General features: G+C 37.2%; 1 long non-coding RNA gene across 1 annotated transcript in view; it reads left to right on the top strand.

Moving 5' to 3' along the window:
* Positions 1-24,944, top strand: part of LOC105466546 (uncharacterized) — a 123,503-nt gene that overhangs the window by 46,288 nt on the left and 52,271 nt on the right. Inside the window, exons 3-4 of the long non-coding RNA XR_011620723.1 lie at positions 3,569-3,713; positions 5,785-5,858. This is a non-coding gene — a long non-coding RNA (uncharacterized lncRNA). The remainder of the gene's footprint in view (positions 1-3,568; positions 3,714-5,784; positions 5,859-24,944) is intronic.

The following is a 24,944-nucleotide window of genomic DNA, read 5'->3' as shown; positions in this document are numbered from 1 at the left end:
AAAACTCTTTGATATATTGTCCAATAACTCTTTTCCTAACAATACAATGACCATCTTTAATATGTTAAGGTCTATTTTCACATCCAATTCAGTGGACTAATCTCTGCTAAAGTTCCTTCTTTTCTCACCTTACCCAAATCACGTAACTCTTTACCTAGATCAAACTCTCTATTTGGCTAACATTGATATAGGAATCAGTAATTAGGTTGTCCTTAGTGTTTCATGACTTATGATGATAGATCATGTACCACCGCAACATCTTTTGATTCTTGTGCCCATTAAAAGCAATTCTCAGCACATTTGCCAAAGAGTAGCCAATAGAAAATTTCCCCATTAGTTTAGAAGTTAACAGAAGATATGGTCTTATCCAATTTGTGTGCACAGCATTTTCCAGATATGATTGTGTCATTTAATCCATCTAATTCTTTAACTTAAAAGAATTTTAAAGATTATAGATCTTCTAGGATGATTTTATAGGTTATCTAAGAAAATACTCTGATTTCACAGGTGTGTCAGGATGCTTTGGGTTGCATGTGACAGAAAATGGATTCCAAGTTCCTTAAGTAAAAATGAAAATGTGGAGGTTCACAACACTGAATGTTGCAGGTGACGAGATAGACTTTATCCAAGGCTCAGTCTCTGTGACTGGGCCTACGTTTATCTCTAGTTCTTGCTCCTGCTTCCTCCATGAGGGCTAAATTCTCAAAGTTCCCAGAATGGGGACAAGCAGCTCCTACCCACATGCTTCCTGCACTTCTACTGGGAAAAGAGTCTGCCTCCTGATACCCAAGCAAAACCCCAGAAGTGAGTTCTCCTGGCCCCGGTTGGACTGACTTGGGTCACGTGCCACTTTTTCTTTTGAGTTAATCTCTGTGATTAATGTGATCAGATTTACCGACTGGCTTAAGGCAGCCACTTCCAAACCTGGAGCTGAGGGCAGGATCAATTCCATGCCGACTGCATTGCAAAAGACATTCAGGTTGCAGTTTATGGTAATAGATGCTGGGGAGGCAGCAGCAAATGCTAAGACAATGAAATCTGAGAATTGGAGTGCCTTGGCCCTATCACACAGAAAGAAGCAAAGCCTCATCTAGAACCTAATTCAACATTATTGTTGTCTGTCAATAAAGGACCATGAACTACTATGAATACACAAATTCATGCTGTCAGCACTGTGTGATTGTAGAGGAGTGGAGACGATGGGGCTATCCAGGGCAGTCTTGATCAATGTGTGGTCTGATGTTGACTGTAAAAGACACCTGAGAGGTCTGATAAAAATGCAGATTCCTGGGCCCCATCCTGGATTTGCTGAAGTAGAATCCATGGGAGGGGAGTGGGGCCCAGGAATTTGCATTTTAAGTTTGTTTCCTAGACAGGTGTCTTCCTGCAGATTAAGATTTGAGAACCACTGTTATGTGACCCATAAATTGTTATGGTTAACAAACATTTTAAAACTTTTTACCATGTCTGCATCCCGGAGTGTATTTGGAAATATTTTCTATAAAATTTCTTTATATTGACTTTCCAGTTAAGACTGTAACTACTTCTAACCTATAATCTGGTCATCACCTCTGTTAAGAGGATTGTGAGGTCTTGCTGAATTCATTGGGTGAGCAGAAAAATCTGCAGAAGACTGATGGGCAAAGTTGAAAAGTACCTTTGTTCTGCACTCTAAAGGAATATCACCAAGTGTACAAATGGTGAAGTTAGTACAAGTGGGGAGAGCATAAATATATTTACTATGACAAATGGCATCAAATAAAGCATGCTATTACCCATTTATATATATTATTTACCTTTCAGAACTCTTAAATTGTTTTTCAAAGATGATTGATACGTTAAAAGTTTGCTCAATCTGCAGTACTTGGATAGTAAAAGCAGGATGTTGACAGCAGCTATTGAAAATCATTTCCATGCTGACTGTGGCTTATAATAAGAAATACAACATTCACTGTGTTGCTTTGTCTGATCCTTGTTTTTGTCAGACAGCACAAACCTTGAGACAAATTTTCCACCTGCCTCCTAGAAACAACCTAGAGGGTACTTGTCTCCCATGTAGCTCCCCGTGAAAGTCCAAGATGGCTTTTGTTGTCTTATTAGCAGCATTTCTTGGAGACTGATGGGGTTGGGGGGGTGATTGTCAATTTTGCTTTTAGATAGCAAAGTGTTTGGGGAAGAACAGTGAAATTAAGATTACTACCAGAGTAAATCTGATGTTTTTCCATTGCATTTTTTGCAATGCTATAGGAATTATGAGATGTATTATTGAACCATTGTCTACTTAGGGAGTTGAATTAATTTTTTATGTGCTGCCTGAGGAGAAAATAGTGTAAACAGAGTGGTAAGACAAAATTTTACATACAACAGTGATTCGAAATAAAGTATCAGTAGAATATAATCCAAAATAATAATAGATAATTACTGAGTTTTCACAAACCCTAAGTACTCAGTATTGCTGAGTGTGTTAAAATATGTTCTAAGCAATTTACAGGTAGTAATTTATGTAATCCCTAGAACTATCTGAGGACATAGATTTTGCTATTAAAATCAGTTTACATATGAGGAAACTGAGGCACAAAGCGGTTAATACATTTACCTAAGTTCCCACACCTAGTAGGTACAGGAGTTGGAATTTGAAACCAGGCAGACTATATCCAGATCCATACTTTTAACCACTAAACTCTAGAGTTGGTTATGCATGATTGTAATGTGTCATAATAAATCAGGAATTATATGAAAATTTCCCAATATCCTTTTTCAATAAGTTCTGTAGAGCAAAGGAGATAGTGTAAATACACTACTAAATAGTATATGGCAGTATAAAGATTTTATGACTATGACTTGAAGCCAGGCTCAATTGCTGATAAATAATGGGATTTGGTTCAGCAGGCTTCTGGCATGCCGTAACAAGGACTAGGTAGATCTGAGCCATATCGGTCACCATTCTCTATAGTGACAGTGTTCATCTGCCAGTAGCTCAAGAGGCCCTTTGAGTTGGTTTCACAAACACTAAATACTTGGGACCCTTGGGCATCTAGACTGGTGCCCTTTAAGTTTCACCATTATTTAAATAAAATCAAGAAAATACATTTTTTATCAAGAGCCCAAGTCTCCCTCTAAGGGACCTGGTCCCTCAGAAGCATCCCCTTAGGGTTGTAAAGAGCACATTGCTGGAATATGAATTCTTCTGATTAAAGGAATCTCAAATCTAAAAAAATAAAAAACAAAAAAAGTAGTGCACATGGATGTGTTTAAATCCTGCAGAGTTTTTGTCTGATTATCTGAGACCAGTGTAGCCAATTTGCATTGCAAGTTGATGGATGAGGATTAGGGATTCATATATGGTGATTGATATGGTTTGGCTGTGTCCCCACCCAAATCTATTGTCAAACTGTAATCCTCAATGTTGGAGGTGGGGCCTGGTGGGAGGTGACTGGCTCATAGGGGTGGTTTCTAATGGTTTAGCACCATCCCACTAGTGCTGTTTTGTGACAGAGTTCTCACGAGATCTGTTTCTTTGAAAGTGTGTAGTACCTTCCCCTTCACACACACTCTCTCTCTCCTGCAGGCAATGTGAAGAATTGCCTGCTTCCCCTTTGTGTTCCACCATGATTGTTAAGTTTCCTGAGGCCTCCCTGGAAGAAGAAGCCTGTAGAGCCTGCGGAACCATGAGCTGATTAAACCTCTTTTCTTCATAAATTACCCAGTCTCAGGTAGTTCCCTATAGCAATTTGAGAACAGACTAATATAGTAATGAAATTACATATGATCACCCCAGAACTACATAAGCCTCTGGCTGGCTTTCCTAGTGCTTTTTCTAGCCAAAGGGCAGATGCGTTGTGATGACAGCAATGCAGTGTGGTTACAAGTGCTTGAAGTTGATGTTGCCTCTCAAGTACATTTTTAATAACAGTGATGAAAATGACAAGCTCAGAATTCATCCTTCATGGCAAATAATTACCTGTACTTTTTGTACATTCCCTTTCTGTCTTTGTTCTTTCACAGATGGAATTTTGTATGTTTGTAATTTTGCTGTATATATAATTTTGGATCCTGTTTTTTACTTAACATCTCCCATGCCGCTATAATTTTTATAATTGTTGTTATCTTAATGGCTACCCAATAAACCAATGAGTTGATGATCATATTTTATGAAAGTATTTTATAATTGCTAAGATTTTAGATTTTTCTACTCATTTGCCATAATAAACAACAGTATGTAGCTGGGTTTAGCACACATATCAAATCCTGCCCACAACTTTTTTTTTTTTTCTGTTTTTTTAAAGGTTTCTTTTGAGACGGAATTTCTTTCTTGTTGCCCAGGCTGGAGTGAAATGGTGAGACCTTGGCTCACTGCAACCTCCGACTCCTGGGTTCAAGTGATTCTCCCGTCTCAGCCTCCCGAGTAGCTGGGATTACAAGCACGTGCCACCATGCCCAGCTGATTTTGCATTTTTAGTAGAGATGGGGTTTCTCCATGTTGGTCAGGCTGGTCTCAAATTCCCAACTTCAGGTGATCCACCTGCCTCGGCCTCCCAAAGTGCTGGGATTATAGGCGTGAGCTGCTGCACCCAGACCACAACTTATTTTTGTAAATAAAATTTCAATGGAATACATTCACACACACTTGTTTATGTATGGTCTATGCTGCTTTCACATTACAACAGCAGAGCTGAGTGGGTAAAACAGAAACCATACGGCCCACAAAGTCTAAAATATTTATCATTTGGCCTTCTACAGAAAAAGTTTGCCCACTCCAAATTATTAACTTAGAACCCAAATAGACTTTGGATAATTTTAAGATAAATTCTGATAATAGGGGTTACTTGGCCCAAGTATGGTCTCAAAGCCTATATCCCAATTGTTTTCTAATGCTGTTATATTGATATAGCTGCGCAACTTTCGTCCAACTGTACCATAAGTAGGTCTCATCACTTTAAGTTTTTCTTACTTTAATGGCTATTAATAGTATATCATTGGTGTTTTTGTTTTCTTCAGCCCTAAAAAGATCTCTCTCTGTAGATTGATTAGTTGTTTTCTCTTGTATAAAATGTCTGTTCATGTTTCTTATATACTAATCTACAAGAGTCTTATTGCTTCACTGGTTAATTTGTGTGAGCTTATGGATGATTTTCTGACTTACATTGAAAGAACCAGCAATAAGATATGTGGTCGATGGCTTACTGCACACAGATATGCATAAATCATGCAAGCATTATGTGATTCATTAAAGCAGATAGAGAAGTCAGGCTTATAATAATTATGAATGCCACCTTTTAAAGCTGGAATAACTGTGTTACTGATGTAAATAATACCAGTAGTTCTTTCATTACTCTCTAAATCTGTAAGCTGAACTCCTGCAAGGAAAATATGTCTTCTTTATGTAATGAAAATATTTGCTTATGTAGTATTAAATTTCTCATTTGTGTGTGACTCATTAAAGTAGACAACTAACTCAGCTCTAGTCCTAAATAAAAGAATCTTGTTACAAAAATCCTTTTTATTTTTCAAGATGCAAAATGTGGATAAGCTTGAGTCTCTCCCACTCTGTCTGCAAAAATTAAAAAGGGCTACAACAAATTTATAGACTGGAAATTTGTGACCAAATACAGGACAGGATTCTTAGACTACAAGGAAGACAGCTTCAGAGAGAGGAACAAGGAGAGTTTACTTATACTTGTTTAGACCCCTAAGAAGGGCTTTTTTGTACATATTTGTTGGTAATATTTTGAAGATGTGAAGTCAATGCACTTTAATCCGGTTTGATCTCATGCTCCCTTCCAGCCTTCCACCTCTGAGGCTGAGCCATGTGGCCTGTTGCCCCGGGGGACAGTAGGACAGTTCTGCCTCCAACAAAGGTAAGATGGATCAGCTTTATTCGCAAAGCTGAATTCCTGGAGCATGCAGCAAGCTCATGATTTTGAAAGCCAGGCTTTGGGAGAAGGAAATGTGTTTTCTAAGTTTTTTTAGCTTCCAAGAATATAAAGTGTTGGCTAATTACTATATACAAAAGTAGTTGGAACTCAGAGTTTAGAGATATGGAGAAATTAGAAGTATTTCCCTTTCCCTCTGAGATACAGAACAGCAAAATGAAAGGAAGACAAAGGGCAACGATATTGGGCATTATGGGGTAGGGTGCAACTCGGCCATCTGCAGCATGTAGTAGAAGAAATAGTGCCACAGTGATTGAAGAACAGTGTGGCACAGGCCGAGCTCCTTGCTCCCAGGCCTGCAGGGGCATGAAGGGCTTCCCGCTGTTCTTTGATGCTTTGGAGAGAGACAAAGACAGCCTAAGCAGAAGACAAATGGGGACTTTAGTGTCCAAAGGCCATGGTTAGGACCACGAAACTCAGTCTTGCATGTCAGCTTGATGCCAGATGATCAGATGGCACTCATTGCCCCTCTGTGTTCATCAGTCCAGAGAGCTGATCAAACCATCAGATGGACAGAGGACTGGGAGGATCCCAGAGACTTGCTGCGCTCAGTCCTCTGCATACCCAGACCACCTCTTGGTGTTAGCCAAGTGCTGCAGCTCAGAGCACAGGCTCAGAAGTCAGACTGCCCATGTTTGAAAGCCGGTTTCAACATGCTTCAGCTGCCTCACCTTGGTCAAGTTACTCATTTTCCTCATTTCTCAAGTCAATATAGGGTTGTCATGACAGTTTAAGATAATTTTTATAAAATGCTTAAAAGATGCCTCACACACATTAACCCCCTAATTCTCTCATTAATGTTGTTTGTCACTGGGGGCATTGACTTGAAAGAGACTGACTCACCAAAAGAGACTGCTAAAGCTAAAAGAGTGATAACATCTGTCACAATGAAGTTGATTTCACCCTGCTCAGTGGAAGATTAGATTAGTTATAGGAAAATAAAGTGATCACATTTTCTTTATTCACCTGAGTGCAGTGCTTGTGATGGTGTGACTTCTGCACAGAAACAGGGCCAGGGACCCTCCCTACATCCCTTGCCCACCCTCCCTACATCCCTTGCCCACCCTCCCTACATCCCTTGAGCCCCTCTAGCCACTGTCTCTTCTTGACTCCCTAGTCAAGCTTTTAGAGTCATGCTCAGTCAAAATCTCCATTTCCTCTCCTCCTCCCTGGCTCCCCCACTTCCCTACACTGCACCTGCTATCTGCCTTGTTACACACCTAACCTGCGCTCCCGGGCTCTGCCACTGTCCTCCTCATCAATTTTCTAGTCTTTTCTGTCTTCCTGTTGTGGCCACTCTTCTTTTCTCCTTGGGCTCTGTGACGTGGCTCTGTTTCTGCTCTTCTGTCCTGGGTGCTCCTTTTAGTCTCTTGCAGCCCTTCTCTTCCTTCTAGGTCCTTGAAATGTTGTTGTCTTCACAGTTCTTGGTTCTTAGTTCTCTATATTTTCCTTCTACCCCAACTCATGATATCAGCTGCTATCTGTGAAGGTAAACATATCTGAATCTTAAGTCCAGACATTGTTTTGGAGTGTAAATACCATATATTTGTTTATGAAATGTATCTTCTTCTTCGGCTTCCCATGCGTTCCTCAGAGTCAACATATCCCCAGCTGAACTCACCTTCTTCATCCTCTACTCCCATTTCCAAAGTGCCTCAGTTGTGTGGCAAATGACACCCAAATCAAACCCAAAGAACGATCCAGAACACCCACCTCTCCTCCACCACCAGCTACCCCGTCAGCCACCAAGTTCTGGACCCTGCCTCTTCAATACCTTTCCTATCAGCACCCTTCTCTGCAAATCCTCTGCCTCTGACTGCTTTTAAGCACTCATTGATTCTTGCCTGGATCACTGCAAAACCCTCTGTCATAGATGTCCTGAGTTGGGCCAACCTCCATTCCCCCATCAAAGAGATCTTAAAGAAAACAAAACAAAATGTAAATCAGAACTTCTCAGCTTCTCATTTAAATTGTTTTAATGGTTCCTTATGCCCTCCAGCCATGGGTTCTAATCGGAGGTCTGAGTTTATAGAAAAAGCTCTTGCTGGGGCCAGTGCTTCGCCTGTGACTCTTGCCCATTGCTACACCAGTCTTGTGCCTCAGTGCTAACCTCCTACTCAGATGTATGCTATTTTACATGTCTGGCTCTGTGCACACATTCACCCATGTTCTTAGAATGCTTTCCCCTAGCTAACCCCCATATATCTTTCAAAATTCAGATCAGTATCTCTGTAGGAAGATCTTTTGAACCGCCCTTGGGTCAACACCTGCCCCTCCCCCAAATACCTCCATTAGTTGGCTCTCCAGTGTTCTCCAAGATGAACTGTAATCTCCTTGAGGGCAGAGATTCCGATCTATTTCTTCAGTGCCTGGCAACTGGTAGAGAGCTAGCATTTATTGAATGAATGAAGAATGAATAGGAATGAACATGGCTCAATGCAGATGAATGAGTCTTTGAAAAATCCAGTTATATGACCTAGAAGACTGATGAGCCTTCACACTTCATGATGGGTGATTAGCAGTAGCTTAGATAGCAGTATAGCTGAATGCCAATGCTGCTGGCTTAGGTAAACCTTTTTTTTTATCTTTAGTGATGTTATGTTTATTATATAAACCTTTCTCTAAATAAGCAGAAGCAGAAACCCTCTCCAATGTTCCAGTAAATTTAATCTTCATAGATAAATACTTTCTAGTAATTAGCTGTTTCCTCTGCTATTATTAAGTGAATATATAATCATCCTGCATGAATTACCAACTAAGAAAACTGACTTTACATAAATAAAGTATTGTGCAACCAGTACTAATTACATAAGTTAATCTAAAAATCTCAGATTAGTAGGATGTAGTCTGGACACATTAAGGAAAGTTTTTGTATCCATTGCTTGGGACATTTGGCTGCTCCGTAATTTTATATACCCTTTTCATTTTTCTCAAGCTCCAGGGATACAGCTTGATTTCATCTTTGGAAGTTGACACTTTATTTCTTACCTCCTGAGTTTTTTTTGTCCTGTTGGGCAGGAGATTGAACATTTTTTTCCTCAATAGACTCCTTCCTTGATAGCCCAATAAATAAGTAGAGAAATCTTGCTCTTTTAAAACTACAGTCTTTCTTAAATGGTTTTCTAAGTTTTCTTGTTTTTTTTTTTTTTTTTTTTTTTTTTGGTCTGGGAAATCATCTGACAAGAAATTTGGTGCCCTTAAATCTGTTTTTTAGCCTTCCTTTTGGATAGGGCTCTCCAGGTTGCCCACTGAGGTTTCAGAAATAAAAGTAAATTATCTCATTGAGCTTTCCCCCATATATCTTCCCAAGACAGGCTGTGAAAAATACCTCCTTCACCTTTATATATATAAAAAAATCTCTTTCACTTCATGACTTGGAAGTTTAGCCCTCAAATATGGTTCAGTTCTCTCTTTTATTTAATTTTTAAGAAAATGTATTTTCCGGGTAGATTCAAATTGTTTTTCAACCAAGGGAGCTACTGCCTAATTCCTTAGAATACTGTAGGACTGTTGAGGTGTTTTAGTTGTCCAGGAACTAATGGTTGCCTTTAGCATTTAGGAAGTGGACACCAGGATGATAAAACTCCCATGGTGCAGGGCATTATCTTACACCAAGGAAGGGTCCAGCCCAAAGTACCAATGGGGCCCTTGTTGAAAAACAGTGGAGACGCAGCTGGTTCTGCTTTTAGGTGAGCTGATTCTTCATCTACTGCCTTTGGATTAATAGCTAGCTCTAATTCCATGCAAAGTTGTAAAACACTGGTATGTGTTTTGTGAGTTGCAAATATTCTCTTCAAAATTTGTGTCTTGTTTTACCATTCTATTTATGGTATATTTTGATTAACAGACATTCTTAACATTAATTTAGTTGACTTTGTCAATTACTTTTTCTCAACAGTTTCATGTAAGAAAGTTTCTATCATAATGTAGCAATATTCCCTTCTACGTTCTGCTAAAAGGTTTAGAAATTAGCCTTTTGAATTTAAGTCTTAAATACAATGAGAATTGATTTTTGTGAATGGTCTGAGTAAAAAATCCAAATTTCATTTTTTTCTTATAGAGATAACCAATTATTCAAGCACACTTTTTTTCCCCCCAGTTGTTTACAGTATCATCTCTGTCAAATATGAAGTTTCCACACATGTGATATGCTTCTGGGACCTGTTTTTCCTTTCAATGGTCAGTTTGTCTATCTGTGTGCTAGTGTCACACTGCCTTTATTTTATAGCTTTATACATCTGGATACCTGTTAAGGCAAGTACCCCTTATGTTATTCTTCTTTAGAAATGTCTAATCTAATTTTTTTTTTTTTTTTTTTTTGAGATGGAGTCTCACCCTGTCACCCAGTCTGGAGTGCAGTGGCATGATCTAGATTCACTGCAACCTCTGCCTCCTGAGTTCAAGTGATTCTTGTGCCTCAGCCTGCTGAGTAGCTGGGATTACAGGTGTGCACCACCAGGCCTGGCTAATTTTTGTATTTTTGGTAGAGATGGGGTTTCAACATGTTGGCCAGGCTGGTCTCAAACTCCTGACCTCAAGTGATCCACCTGCCTCGGCCTCCCAAAGTGCTGAGATTTCAGGCATGAGCCATCATGCCTGGCCTGGAAATGTCTAATCTATTGTTGGCCCTTTGGTCTTCCATATAATATTAGAATGAGCTTGTAAAATTCATAGAAAAATTTGTTTCAGATTTCATTAGGATTGAGTTTGAAAATAATTAATGTATTTACAATATTGAGGCTTCCTGTTCATGAATATGTCTCCGTATATGTCTCTCATGCTAGCCATAGTTGTAGTGACCAATCCCAGGCAGACTTCAACCAGCTTCACACATGTGCAGACTGCCTGCCTGCCTTATCTCAAAATCATGTTATATCTTTTGCTTCTTTGACTGGATCTTCTCTATTTAAGATGTCTGTGGAAAACCACTCAGAGCATACAAGGGCACATCCTGGAGGATAGGATAATCAATACCCTGCTTAGCAACCCTTGATCATTAGAGAATGGGAATTAATAGATAAATGCAACTGCCTTTATTCACAGTGAAGGGAGCGGTCTGAGACACTCTTCATAAAGTTTCTCAGATGAATCCATGGTAACAAGCATCGGTTGCCTGCAGCAATGACCAGCTCAGTAATGTGCCCTTGCATTGGCTCTCTCTTCTTCCCTGTTTAACTTCTTTCAGCCCTCATTCCTTCCCATAAGATCAGACTCCCAATAAATGACCTTTACAAAAGGGCTTTTCTCAGATTTTACCTTTGGGAGATGGAGAGACCCAGGCTAAGTCAGATCTCTTTTAATTATGTTTTCTTTATTGGCTTTAAATATAGAGAAATAATTTTCTGTATATATCACTGAGATATATCTTCTGTCAGACTCAATTTTTATTGCTATTTCATGTAGTTATTTTTTCAAAATGTTTTCCATTACTTGCTGGTGTAATTACACATCCTGATCTTATAGCTAGCCTCTTGGCTAAACTCTTGTCATTTCTTTAATTTTTTTTTTTTTTTTTTGAGATAGTTCCTTGCTGTGTCACCCAGGCTAAAGTGCAGTGGTGTGATCTTGGGTCACTGTAGCTTCAATCTCCTGGGCTCAAGTGATCTTCCTGCCTCAGTCGCCTGAAGAGCTGAGACTACAGGTGCATGCCACCACGTCTGGTTAATTTTTGTAGTTTTTGTAGAGACAGGGTTTTACTAAGACAGTAATTTTGTATTTTTTGTAGAGACAAGGTTTTACTATGTTTCCCAGGCTAGTTTCAAACTCCTGGGCTCAAGTATCTTGCCTGCCTTGGCCTCCCTAAGTGCTGGGATTACAAGCATGAGTCACAGCACCCAGAGAAACTCTCTCATTTCTAATTAAATTTATCTGTAGATCTTCTTGGGAATTTAATCTAAACAACCACATTTTCTGTAAATAATATTTTTCTTTAGCCTTTATAATCATTATATCTTTTAACTCTTTGTCTTATTTATTTGGCTACAATATTGACTAGGAGTGGTAAAAACTGACATCCATATCTTATTCTTGATTCTTGAAGGCTCCTAGCACTTTAGATATTAAAGAATGTTTTCTTTAAGACTTTGACAGGTATTCTATTTTAGAGTGTATACGTTCACTTCTTTTTGCATCTTGAAATTTTTTTAAACTATGATTTAATATTAATTTATATCTAATACTTTTTCTATTTCTATTAATATGATCTTAATTTGTTTAATGTGCTAATAATATTTATACATTTTGTTAATTTAAATGGTTCCTGTTTTTCTGGAATTAATCCAGCCTGGTCATGGTATATTATTGTATTTATATAATCACTGGGGGTAATTTGCTGTTATTTTGTATAGGATAATTGCATTTATATTCATGAAAGAAATGGCTTGTAGTTTTCTTTCTCTTTTTCTTACTGTTCTTGTGTGATTTTGGTAGCAATGCTACATTGGCTTCATAAAATAAGGTGGTTAGTAGCTTCTCTATAGTTGAAAGATACTATATGAAAGTGGAAAGATCTTGAAAATTTGGTAGACTTTAGTTGCAAAAGTATTTGGGCTCAATGTTTTCTTTGTTGGGAGACTTTTTAGAACAACTGATTCAATTTCTTTAATTGTTAGAGAAGTTTGGGGGCATTGTACATTTCCTTGAATACATTTTGTTAAAAAATATTCTCTAGAAATTTATTCATTTTCATCAAAGTTATCCAATTTATTGGTACAAATATTTCTTTATTCTCTTGGAACTTTTATTATGTCCCCATTTTCATTCTTAATTATTTTTGTGCTTTTTCATTTTTTCTTTATACTTGTGTTGGAACGTTCTTTGTTAGTTTTTGTAAAGACCAACTTTAGGCTTTGTTGATACATTCTGTTTCTTTCTAAAATACTTTTATTGAGTCATTCTTTTCTAATTCTGACCTCTTCCTTATATTTTCTTTGGGTTTCTTATCTTTTTTCCCTTAATTTTAAAATTTGGGCATGTAACTCATTAATCTTTAGCTGTTACACTTTTCTAATGTAATTTGAAGCTATAATTATTTTTCAACACACCATTTCTACCATGTTCCACAAGGTTTAACATGTATTTTTTCATTATTTTTCAATTCCAAGTATTTTTAAATCTCTATTCTGATTTTATCTTTGATATCTTAGTTATTTAGTAGTGTGTTTTACATTTGCCAATATAGGCTACGTTTCTTTGCATTTTGTTCATTACATGTAATCAATTTGCAGTGACGTAAGAGAATAAGCTCATAATATAAGCCAATTCTTTGAAAATTTTGAGACATTATAGTCAGTTATACAGTTAATTTTTTTTTTCAAGTGAGAGACCAGAGTTTTATTATTACTCAAATCAGTGCTATACAATTATTTTTTATATGTGTTCATGTGTATTTGAGAAGAACACTTATTTTCTAACTTTGGCATGCAGGGTTAGTTAATTGTGTTATACAGTCTTTTATATCTTAATTTTTGTTTGCTTTACCCATTAATAATTGAAATAAGTGAGCTGAAATTTCCCTCTTGATAGTATTGTCGATTTCATTCTGTAATTCTATTAAATTTTACTTTATGTCTTTTGCGACTACATTATTAGATGCATACAGATTTATAATTATGATCCTAAGTGAATTAAAACATTTTATGATTATATGTAATCATATAGTGACATTCTCTATCCCTAATAATGCTTTTTATCGTAATGTCTGTTTTTCCTAATAATTACTTAAGCGTGTGTTAGTTTAGAATTTAAATGATATATCATTTTCTTCTCATATTTACAAATTTTTCAGGTCATTAAGTTTTCGGTATTTTTTTCCATGCAACCAAGCAATCTCTGACTTTTAACTGCCATGTTAAATTTATTTATGTTAAATTTATTTATATTCATTATTGTTAAGGACATATTTTGACATGCTAATTTTCTTTAAGTTTTAAAAATTTCCTGCTTTTAAATTATTTCTTGATTGTTAAATCATCATCAACTGAGTTTTGTTTGAAAATTAAGCACTTCATTCATTATTTTAGTAATTACCTCCAAAATATTATCACGCTTAATAAATTAATCCTTTTTAAAGACAGTACTAGAATCTTAGAAACATTTAACTCATATTATCCCATTACAACTTAGTGCCATTTTATCAAAATTTTAAGTTTGTCTTTTTTTCAAAGCCCATAAACTTGTAACATTATTTTATAGAGACAATATTTATTTATATTTATTCATATGCCAATTTTTTGCTTCCAAGTACTTTTTAAAAATCTCAGATCAGCTGGGCGTGGTGGCTCACGCCTGTAATCCCAGCAGTTTGGAAGGCTAAGGTGGGGGGCGAATCACCTGAAGTCAGGAGTTCAAGACCAACCTGGCCAACGTGATGAAACCCCGTCACTACTAAAAACACAAAAATTAGCCAGATGTGTTGGCGGGCACCTGTAATCCCAGCTACTCGGGAGGCAGAGGCAGGAGAAGTGCCTGAACCCAGGAAGTGGAGTTTGCAGTGAGCAGAGATTGCGCCACTGCACTCCAGCCTGGGTGACAGAACGAGACTCCATTTCAAAAAAAATAAAAAAAAATCTCGGATCATCCTTTTGGTGTCATTTTTCTTTTTCTTGTTAAAAATAAAGTTTATTGTGTATATCTGAGGTTTACAACATTATATTTTAAAATTTTAAATCTTTTAAAATGGTATATATGTAGACAGTAAAACGATTACCATAGTGAAGCAAATGACCATATCTATTATCTTACATAGTTACTATTCCTGGTTTACAAGAGTAGCTAAAGTCTACTTATTTAACAAAAATCCCTAATAGCATACAATTCTATTAACTAGTCCTCATGTTGTACATTAGCTCTCTAGATTCGTTTATCATATATATCTGCTACTTTGTATCCTTTGATCTATGTCTTTTCATTTCCTCCTGTATCCTTCACTCCTGGTAACCGTGGTATCGTGGTATCGTTCTCTATCTCTATATATTTGACCTTTTCCTTTTGTTTTTAGGTTCCACATATAAGTGACATCACGCAGTTTATATTTCTGTGCCTGACTTATGTCACATGGTGTAGTGTCCTTCAGGTGCCTCCGTGGTGTGGCAAATAGCAGGATCTTCTTTTTTAAGGCTAAATAGTATTCCATTGTAAATATATCCCCCTTTATCCATTCATTCGTTCAGGGGTGCTAAGGTTATTTCTGTATCTGGGCTATTGTGAATAATGCTGCAGTGAACATGGATGGGAGTGCAGGCATCTTTCTGACAGGGTGATTTCATCTCCTTTGGGTATAGATTGAGAAGAGGGGTTGCTAGGTCATATGCTGGTACTATTTTAATTTCTTTAGAAACTCCATACTGTTTTCCATAATGGCTGCACCAATCTCCATTTTTCACCAACATTGTGCTAGGGTTCCCTTTTCTCCACACCCTCAGCAACACTTATCTCTTATCTTTTTGATAATAGCCATCCTAATGGGTGTGAGGTGAGATCTCAATGTGGTTTTGATTTGTATTCCCTGATGATTAGTGAGGTTGAGTACCTTTTTGTGTACTTGTTTGGCCATTTTTATGTCTTCTATGGAGAAATGTCTGCTTAGGTTTCATTTTTCTTTTTTTGAATGACGACTTTTCATGTTTATTTTAGCATAAATCTGTTTGTGGTAAAAATCTCTCCCCTTAAAAAGCCTGAAATATTTTCATTTCACCTATTATACTTAAAAATCCCTTTAATGTATAACTCATACATGGTAAGATGTACAAATCTTAAGTATACAGCTAAGTGAATTTTACATATTAAAATATAGAAATATACACACTTTCACACACACACACACACACACACACACACTCATTTAACCGCCATCCAGATTAATATATAAAGCATTTCCAGCCTCCTAGTAGGTTTCCTTTGCTGCCTCTCAGATAATACCCTCCAAAAATATTGTTTTGATCTCCATCTCCATATATTAGTTTAACAGCGTCACATGAATGGAATTGTACACATATACCCTTTTCTGTATAGCCTCTTTAGACAACACTATCTCTTTGCAATTCATTCTTGTTGTTGCATGTAGCAGTAGTTCATCCTTTTACATTGTTGTGCAATATTGCATCATATGATTATTCCATAATTTATTTATTTATTCTATTGGTGATGGGTTTTGACTATTATGATGAAGCTGATAAGAACCTTCCTGGATATATCTTTTAGAGCAGAGTCCCCAACCCCGGGGCCATGGACTGGAAGCAGTCCGTGGCCTGTTAGGATCTGGGCTGCACAGCAGGAGGTGAGTGGCGGGAGAGTGAGTGAAGCTTCATCTGTATTTACAGCTGCTCCCCATCAGTTGCATGCTGCCTGAGCTCCGCCTCCTGTCAGATTAGCAGTGGCATTAGATTCTCATTGGAGCGTGAACCCTACTGTGAACTGTGCATGTGAGGGATCTGGGCTGCATGCTCCTTATGAGAATCTAATGCCTGATGATCTGTTGCTGTCACTCATCACCCCAGATGGGACCATCTAGTTGCAGGGAAACCAACTCAAGGCTCCCACTGATTCTACATTATGATGAGTTGTAGGATTATTTCATTATATATTACAATGTAATCATAATAGAAATGAAGTGAACAATAAATTTAATGCGCTTGAATCATCCGATACCACCCCCCAACCCTGGTCAGTGGAAAAGCTGTCTTTCATAAAACTCGTCCCTCATGCCAAAAAGGTTGGGGCCTTCTGTTTTAGAAGACATCAGCCCTCATTCCATTTGGGTATACATTTGGGAGTGGAATTGCTGGTTCTTCTTAAAAACATGTGTGTGTGTATCTTTCTCTATATGTGTGTATATAGACACACACACATATATGTATGTGTGTATATAGACATATATATGTATGTTTAGTTTTATATATATGTATGTTTAGTTTTATATACACATATATATGTATGTTTAGTTTTAGTAGTTAGTACTGCCAAATAGTACTTCAAAGTGGTTATACTAATTTATATTTATAGCAGCAATAAATAAGAGTTTAAGTTGCCTACTCATTCTTGCCAATATGTGTCATTGCCTGTTTTTCTGATTGGGCATTCTAATAGGGGCATAGGGGAATCCTTGTAAATTTGCATTCCCCTGATAACTAAGAATTGTTGAATATCTTTTTTTTTCTTTTTTGAAATGGAGTCTTGCTCTGTCTCCCAGGCTGGAGTGCAGTGGTGCAGTCTCAGCTCACTGCAACCTCTGCCTCCTGGGTTCAAGCAGTTCTCTTGCCTCAGCCTCCTAAGTAGCTGGAATTACAGGCACCCACCTCCATGCCCAGTAATTTTCTAATTTTTAATATTTTTATTATTTATTTTAATGTTTTTTATTTTTAATTTAATTTTTAAAAATTTTTAGCAGAGATGTTTAGCAGAGGTGGGGTTTTGCCATGTTGGCCAGGCCAGGCTGCTCTTGAACTCCTTACTTCAAGTGATCTACCTGCCTCGGCCTCCCAAAGTGTTGGGATTACAGGCGTGAGCCACTGCACCTGTCTTTTTGTATTCTTAAGGATCATTTTATATTCTTTTTAGTGAATTGCCTGTTCACATTTTTGCTCATTTTAAATTGGATTGTTTGTTTTTTATTATAGACTTATAGAATCACAAAGAATTACTTTCTTATTAAAATGTAAATTTTTAGGGTATACAATTCTAGAGTGAATTTTTTTTTCTCCTTGCATATTGATGATCTTAAGCCTTTGCCTTCTGGCTTTCACTTTTTCGTAATGAGAAGTTAGTTGTAAATCTAACTGCCATTGCTACATGAGTAATCAGCATTTTCTTTCTTACTGCTTTTAAGTTCATCTTTTTAATTCTTAATGCTCCATAGTCTCTAGGTGTTAGTTTCCCTTTTACTCATTTTGATAGGCAAACACTGTGCTTTGTGAATCAGAGACTTCTCTGCTAATTACCTTACATATTGATCTCTTTCATTCTCTCTAGTCCTTGATTCAGTTTGTTCAATTAGGTATGTATAGACTTTCTCATTCTATTATTCCTATACCTTAACATCTTTTTACATCTACTTTTTTGCATTCTTGTTAACTCCTAAGGTTTTTTCACTCCACAGTCTACTGATCTTAATATGTCTATGTCTGTCTGTTCTTCTATCCATCAATTAAGCTTTTGACATCTTGTTCATCTTGTTTCTTATTCCTAAACTCCTTTTGGGATCATTTTACCAATATCCCTAGTAATTTTGATCTTGCTTATTGTTGTAATTTAAAACAGTTTTTGAAAATGATGTCTCTAATCATTCAATTCCCAAAGAATTTGAGCGTCTAAATTTGCCATGTCTGTTGATTTCAATGTGTTTTATTTTCCCATGTGTGTCTGTTGATCTTTGATTTTAGACTTAACGTTGACTGATTTTAATCCAGGGAAACCTGGAAACCTATACTAATATTGCTTTTGGCAAGAGAGAATTGTGCATACAAGAGGGAATTGTGCTGAGATTCAGTGGACCTGATACATTCTGACTTTTCTAGAAAATAAATTCTCAAAATGTACAATGTGTATGGCTTGTCTTTTTTCTCAGCTAAATATTATCTAGACCCCTGCTGCAGTCCACAGTTGCACCAGTCTTGTGCTCAGCTTTCCTACCTTGCCTCAAGCCCAAGGCTCAGCCTGCTGGCCACAGAGATGGAATTGGCATCTGCCCTTGGATTAGTGCTGCCCTTTCCTTTGCCCACCATGGAATACTCCACTTTCATTTCACTTTGAGGGGCTTGGGAAGCTCTTGGAGGTTTCTCTTACTTCATGTGAGTCCAGCAATAAATTATCTTTTATGGAGAATCCTCCTTATTGCCAAAAGGATAAGTTGTCCTATTTTCCCAGAGACATTATGGACAGGACATTCCTATAGTGCTCTATGGTTTAGAACAGTGCTCTATAAGCTCTTTGGGGTAACTTTGGTGGTGGTGGGGATGATATTGATCATGAAGTAGGTGAATGATCTGGGAACATACAAAAAAGACTTCAGGCTCTTCAGCCCTGCTTCAACTAGTATTTTCCACTGTGATCTGCCTATAGGATTTTAATGACAGATTGATTCTAAACCTTAAACATTTGTTCAAATCAAATGAATGATTTTATTATTCCCAATTAAATTTATCCATTCTACACAGCCCTAAAGGTTCTCTGTTATGATTTAATGGCCTTTAATAATGTAGATTATTGGTGTCAAAATAATGTAAACACACAGAAATGAGAGTGGCAAGATCCAGCAAAGAAAGAGAGAAGTCACTGCTTCACGGTAGAGACCATACTTAAAGGGGAGATAAGAGAGGGAATTGATCACAAAGAGTTCAAGATTTTTAGGTGAAAGACTTTGCTATTTTAAAAGCCAATAGTAACAATAATAATATTAAAAATCATAAACTGTGGTGATTCCCTCTTTAACTTTGGTTCATAGGAGATTCCTCATGTCATCGGATTCATTTATTCATGATATTACAGATATGTATTAAAAATTGAAGCTTTTTCAAACAGTCTTCTTGGAGGAGATCTGGCTATAAGTACATCATTGTGCTTGACTTTCATTCAATCCATTTTTATGAGTTTGTGCTAAGGAAAAACACATGCTGGCAATACAATTACATTAAAGTCAAGATTTGTATCCAAATGTCACCATATCTATAAGAGCTAAGCTTACTGTAATCATAGAAAAAAAGCTCTCATATAAGATCTGAAACTTTACTAACTTATAATATTACATTTTGATTATGGATAGGAAAGCAGTGTGTTTACCATGAGCCAAATGCATTGTATAAAATTTCTAATCCAGTTTCATTTAATCCTTACAACAATGGAGTGATTTTCATAAACTTCATTTTTAAAAATGAGCCTGAAAAAGGTCCAATAACTTGATTAAGGTGTATAAAGCTTGTATGTATGTATAAATGTGTTAATAAATTTATAGACATACATATTTGTCTGTATATACATACTGCTTTTTCTGGAAAATTCATTCTCTAACTGTAGAATCTGTACGCTTTTTTCTTGTTCTTTTTTTTTTCTTAGTGTCTATTTATTTATTTGGTCATAAACACCAAGGAATATATGTGTCATTATAGTGACCATGATTGAAATTTCATAGTAAATAGGCCTCTTCACATCTTATTTTATAAATACTTACACCATCATTTATAATAGTTTTTGTTCACAGAAATCTTATGAGGCCAGTTAGTATTGTCCTCTGAATGAAGGAAGCAGAATAGAATAGTTTGTCTAAAGTCACAGTAGAGTCTTGGCTAAAATGACAGCCCCAAGGTCCTAATCAGCTCCTTGAGGAACTTCAGAACCATCTCTGCTCCATACTGCAAGTATTTTGCACTAAACTGTGAAATAAAACCCAGTTTTAACTTTATTTTTATAAGCTAAACCTATCCTTCTGGATATAATAGTGGGATTTTTAACCCTGTGTTGGTACTATCCCTAATAGCTCCAAAAAAGCCTTCTTAAGTCCTGGGCATACTCTAAATAGTTTTTGAATACTCAACCTTCTTCAGGACTGTCAAATACATTTTATTAACTGACTTGAGGAGCACACAGATAACAGAATGGCTGAGGAAGCATGGCAAATTCTTTTGAAAAGTAGGATAAAACCCTGCTATATTTGCATATCATTTTCCTTTGTCCTAAATTTTACAATTCTTTGATCTGTATATAAAATTGGAGAAATACATTGTAATTTTGGTGAGACCAACATTTGGATATATACTTTTTTTGTTTTCTTACCATAGTTCATATTGATAGTTTTAGGTGCTCAGGTAAAGTGACAAAATGACAGTTTTCAGTTATGTCATAAAACTAAAATTGTCTTCATTAACAGTGATAATTGTATATTAAATATTTAAATGTTAAAATTAAAATAATTACAAATTAAAAAAAAACTCCTTAAAGGCCATACAATTTTTTATAAACAAAAAAGAAGAGAGTAAGATGAGTGGAGAAGTTACTTGACCAGGAGACAAGAAGAAACAATGCCTTGATTAAGTCACTTAACTCATTTGGCCCTTTTTTATCTTTACCGAACAATGAGGGGAGTACGACAACAATGGCATCTGAACTTTCATGCTATTGTTTACAGTGGTTAAACCATGTATATAGCTATTATAGGCCAAGAGCCTAGTAACAGAAGAGTTGCTTTCTTGGAAGAGTGTGTGTGTGTGTGTGTGTGTGTATGTGTGTACGTTTGTGTATATATGTGTGTGCATGTGTGTATATATGTGTGTACTTGTGTGTATATGTGTGTGTGTGCATGTGTGTATATGTGTGTATATATGTGTGCGTGTGTGTGCATGTGTATGTGTGTATACGTGTGTATATATGTGTGTGTGTATATGTGTGTGTCTGTGTGTGTGTGTCTATGTGTGTGTGTGTGTCTATATGTGTGTGTGTGTGTGGGTGGGTGGGGGGAAGTGGTAGTGCGGTGTGAGCCTTGGTCTTGTCCGTCCTTTTCTCCCTTGATGTCTCCTGCAATATTTCTGCAAAACTCTGTACTTCTAAGACTATAATCTGAAAATAATTATTTAGAGAATTTCTAAAATTCAGCTCTGAATAACGATATTTTATGATTTATTCTTGGTTAGTTAAAGAAGACTCTTGGGCACTTGTATAGAGTTAATGTAAGCTAGAGTTGCTCGAATATCTTGCTTAGAAACTAGCCACTGTGATTTCTTAAATATAACGTTAGGGTTTTTAAAAATACTCAACTATAAATCAAAGAAAACACTGAAGAATCTTGTATTTTTCCAAGAGAATTAACTCTTTAAAAATCATAGTAGAAAGGCTGGGACAACATAAATTGACTTCTGAGTATAAATTAGGCTCACAGTAATTATTATAATCAATTAGATGGTTTATGAGACTATAGAAAGTGATGGAGAAAGAATACATTCTACTTGGGAAAATAATGGTAAATACATTTCCCAAGAAGAGAAAAAGGAATAATAATGAGTACATGGAGAAAGTTATTTGTTATAGAATCAGGACAAATATGCCAAGAGAGGGAAAGCACAAAGATTATGCTATGAAATAGTGTCAGGTAAGCTGGCTTGGTGGCACACGGTGAAGGGTGCTGTGGGGAACATCTGCTTGCAGCAGAGAAAGCAAGTGTCATGGCACCAACAATTCCAGGCATACCACCAAGAAGTCTCTTTGCTCAAGCGAATTCACGCTAGATGCACATTTCCAGTTGCTGCTGGAATTCTATGCAGCTTGTTGATTTGGTCAGCAAACGGATGGCATGACAGATCGGATATAATCAGACTCATTTTTATCCACCATGCATACTTAGGAAGGTGGATTACTCTACAGGCCTGAAGGGATGCTCTTGGCTGCATTTCAAAACTACACACAGCAGGCAGAGAATGGCTGTAAGACAGAGCCCAAATCCTGCAGCTCTGAACTTTAGTGCTGTCCTCAAATGTCTTAAACACTGATATTGGCTTTCTTGGACAGTGACTGGGAGGACAGAAATATTCATACATGGAAGGCAAATCTGTAATTCTTCCAAAGAGTAAAGGAAAGGGTCAGGGAGATGAGTAGCAAAAGAGGACTTTGCTGCAGAGAGATCAGGCGTGTCAATTGCTTAGCATGTTATGTGGCTACCCAGTAAGGGTTTATCCGATGTTAGCTACTATGTCGAATATGGTGTCCCTTTGCTCAGGGCGTTTCTCACCTTCTTCTAGTGAGTTTTTCCTGTCTGGCAGAGACTTGAAAGAGAAAACCTACATTTTCTAAACTATCTTGCCCCTGAGGTTCTGGATGCAAATTAGGTTTATATGATTTAGCATATGCAAGATGTAGAAGGCAGCAGGAAGAAATGCTCTTACTGCTTTTGACTATTTTCTGCCAGCAAATGAGTTTGTGGAGAGATGAGTTCTTTTCTGCAGCAGACTTTTAATGCCTGTGGTGGGCTGATTGCATTGATGGGTCTAATGAACGTATCCTCATTTACCAGTGTGACTTTCTGGCTCTTCACATGGAGGAATGGAGTTTATTTTTCACCACTGATTCTGGCTGCATGACTTGCTTCAGTTAGTAGAATGCTGTGGAAAGATGGTGTGCCAGTTCCAAGCGTAGGCCTCAAGGCTACTTATATGCTTCTGCTTTGGAACCTAGAATCCTGCCTTTATTGGGCACATGAAATGGGAGTCCTCAGCCCTCATAGATCAACTCATGCCTGGCCAACTTAGGAACAGACTTCCCAACCAGCCAGGGTGAGCAGAGCCACACTGCTGACTCACAGAGTGAGCCAAATAGAATGTCTCTTGTTGTATGCCATTGACGCTTTGTTGATTTTGGTTGTGCAGCATGATGGTGACAATTAAAAATGGATATGATGTCTGATCTCCAAACCTGTGGGTGTTGAGAAGTACCTACATCAGAGGTGACTCTGAACTCCTCAAGCCAGCATGCAGTCACCCCTTGTGGCCCTAGCTGTGGTAGCTTCCTGATCCCAGGATTACAGTTTTGGTAGTGTTTTTAGAACTCATCGATTCCAGCTTTGGTGTCCTGATTCCTCTCTCTTCAGAATTTGGTAAAATACAGTAGTTCCAATACTGTGTCAAGTCTGCAGTATTTTGAGTGCATCACTGGAAGCTCAGGTTAGAATCTGCTCCTTCCGTCCTTCTGATGAGTTTTAAGTGCCCAATACCTAGTATTAAATGCCTCTCTGCTTGACATACTGATAAGGTTTGGCTCTGTGTCCCTACCCAAATCTCATCTCAAATTGTAATCTCCATGTGTCAAGGGAGGGACCTGGTGGGAGGTAGTTAAATTATGGGGGTGGTTTCCCCCATGCTGTTCTGGTGACAGTGAGTTCCCATGAGATCTGATGGTTTAAAAGTGTGGCACACCCCCCATCTCCTGCTGCCATGTAAGACATGCCTTGCTTCCCCTTCACCTTCCACCCTGATTGTAAGTTTCCTGAGGCCTCCCCAGTCATGTAGAATTGAGTCAATGAAACCTCTTTTCTTTATAAATTATCCAGTCTCAGGTAGTTCTTTATAGCAGTGTGGAAATGGACTAATACACATTACCTATGATGGGTCTTGATACTTTCCTTGAACCCTGACTGATACAGATGTTATTATTACTATTGTTATTATTATTTTTCCTCTTTCCAAATCCATACTGAGCAGACATATTGCTAAGGTCCTTCTGGATGTAAGGGAAATGAAAAAGAATGCTACATGGTGCAGTGCACAGTTATTTAGTGATTCTTTTCACGTTGAACAATGTTCTTTCTAAAATTATGTTTACAAAGTCACATAATAAAGTTTGGCCATTCATTCATTAATGTATTCATTTCCTATATAAGTGTTTAGAGCCTATGACATGCTAGTTATTGTTCTGGACACTGTTGTAGAAAAGACAGATACAGTTCTGACTTTTTATCACATTAAGTCTTAGTGAACAAAGATTTTGAAAAAAGTAAAATTTATGAACAAGATACTTTTATAGTGATACATAGTATATAAAGAAAATAATTAGAGTGATGTGATAGAGAATGATGTGATGAACTATTTCAGACTGACTGGTCAGAAAATAGTCCACTGAAGTAGTGATACTGAGCTGATACCTGAATGCAACAAGTCAGTCATTTGAAAATTTAAGTAATTGTAGGTAAAGGGAAGAAGAGTGCAAGTGTCCTACTTAAGTGGGGAAGGAGCTGGGTGCATCTGGGAACGAGGAAGAAGGCAGAGTGGAGAGGGGAACAGAGTGAGGTAAGGGAAGACTAGTATGGTAAGATGCTTTTAATGGCTTTCGATAATTCAATGTGATTACAAAAATTTGAAGTTAACTTTCAGCCTTCCTGCTTTCTAATTCTTATAGTTCCTTGTGATGGCCCAAAATGTCAATTAGTCATCAGAGGATGTTCAGGTCCATCCTCCCAAGGGCTGTGACTTTATTGCCCATGTATTTTCTGAATCAAAATATAGTCTGATTCAATGATTGCAATGGTGGATGCTCTATGAA

Source organism: Macaca nemestrina, chromosome 3 (assembly GCF_043159975.1).
Source record: "Macaca nemestrina isolate mMacNem1 chromosome 3, mMacNem.hap1, whole genome shotgun sequence".
NCBI classification, from domain to species: domain Eukaryota; kingdom Metazoa; phylum Chordata; class Mammalia; order Primates; family Cercopithecidae; genus Macaca; species Macaca nemestrina.
The sequence above is the reverse complement of the archived record's forward strand: the minus strand, read 5'-3'. Positions and strand labels throughout refer to the sequence as shown.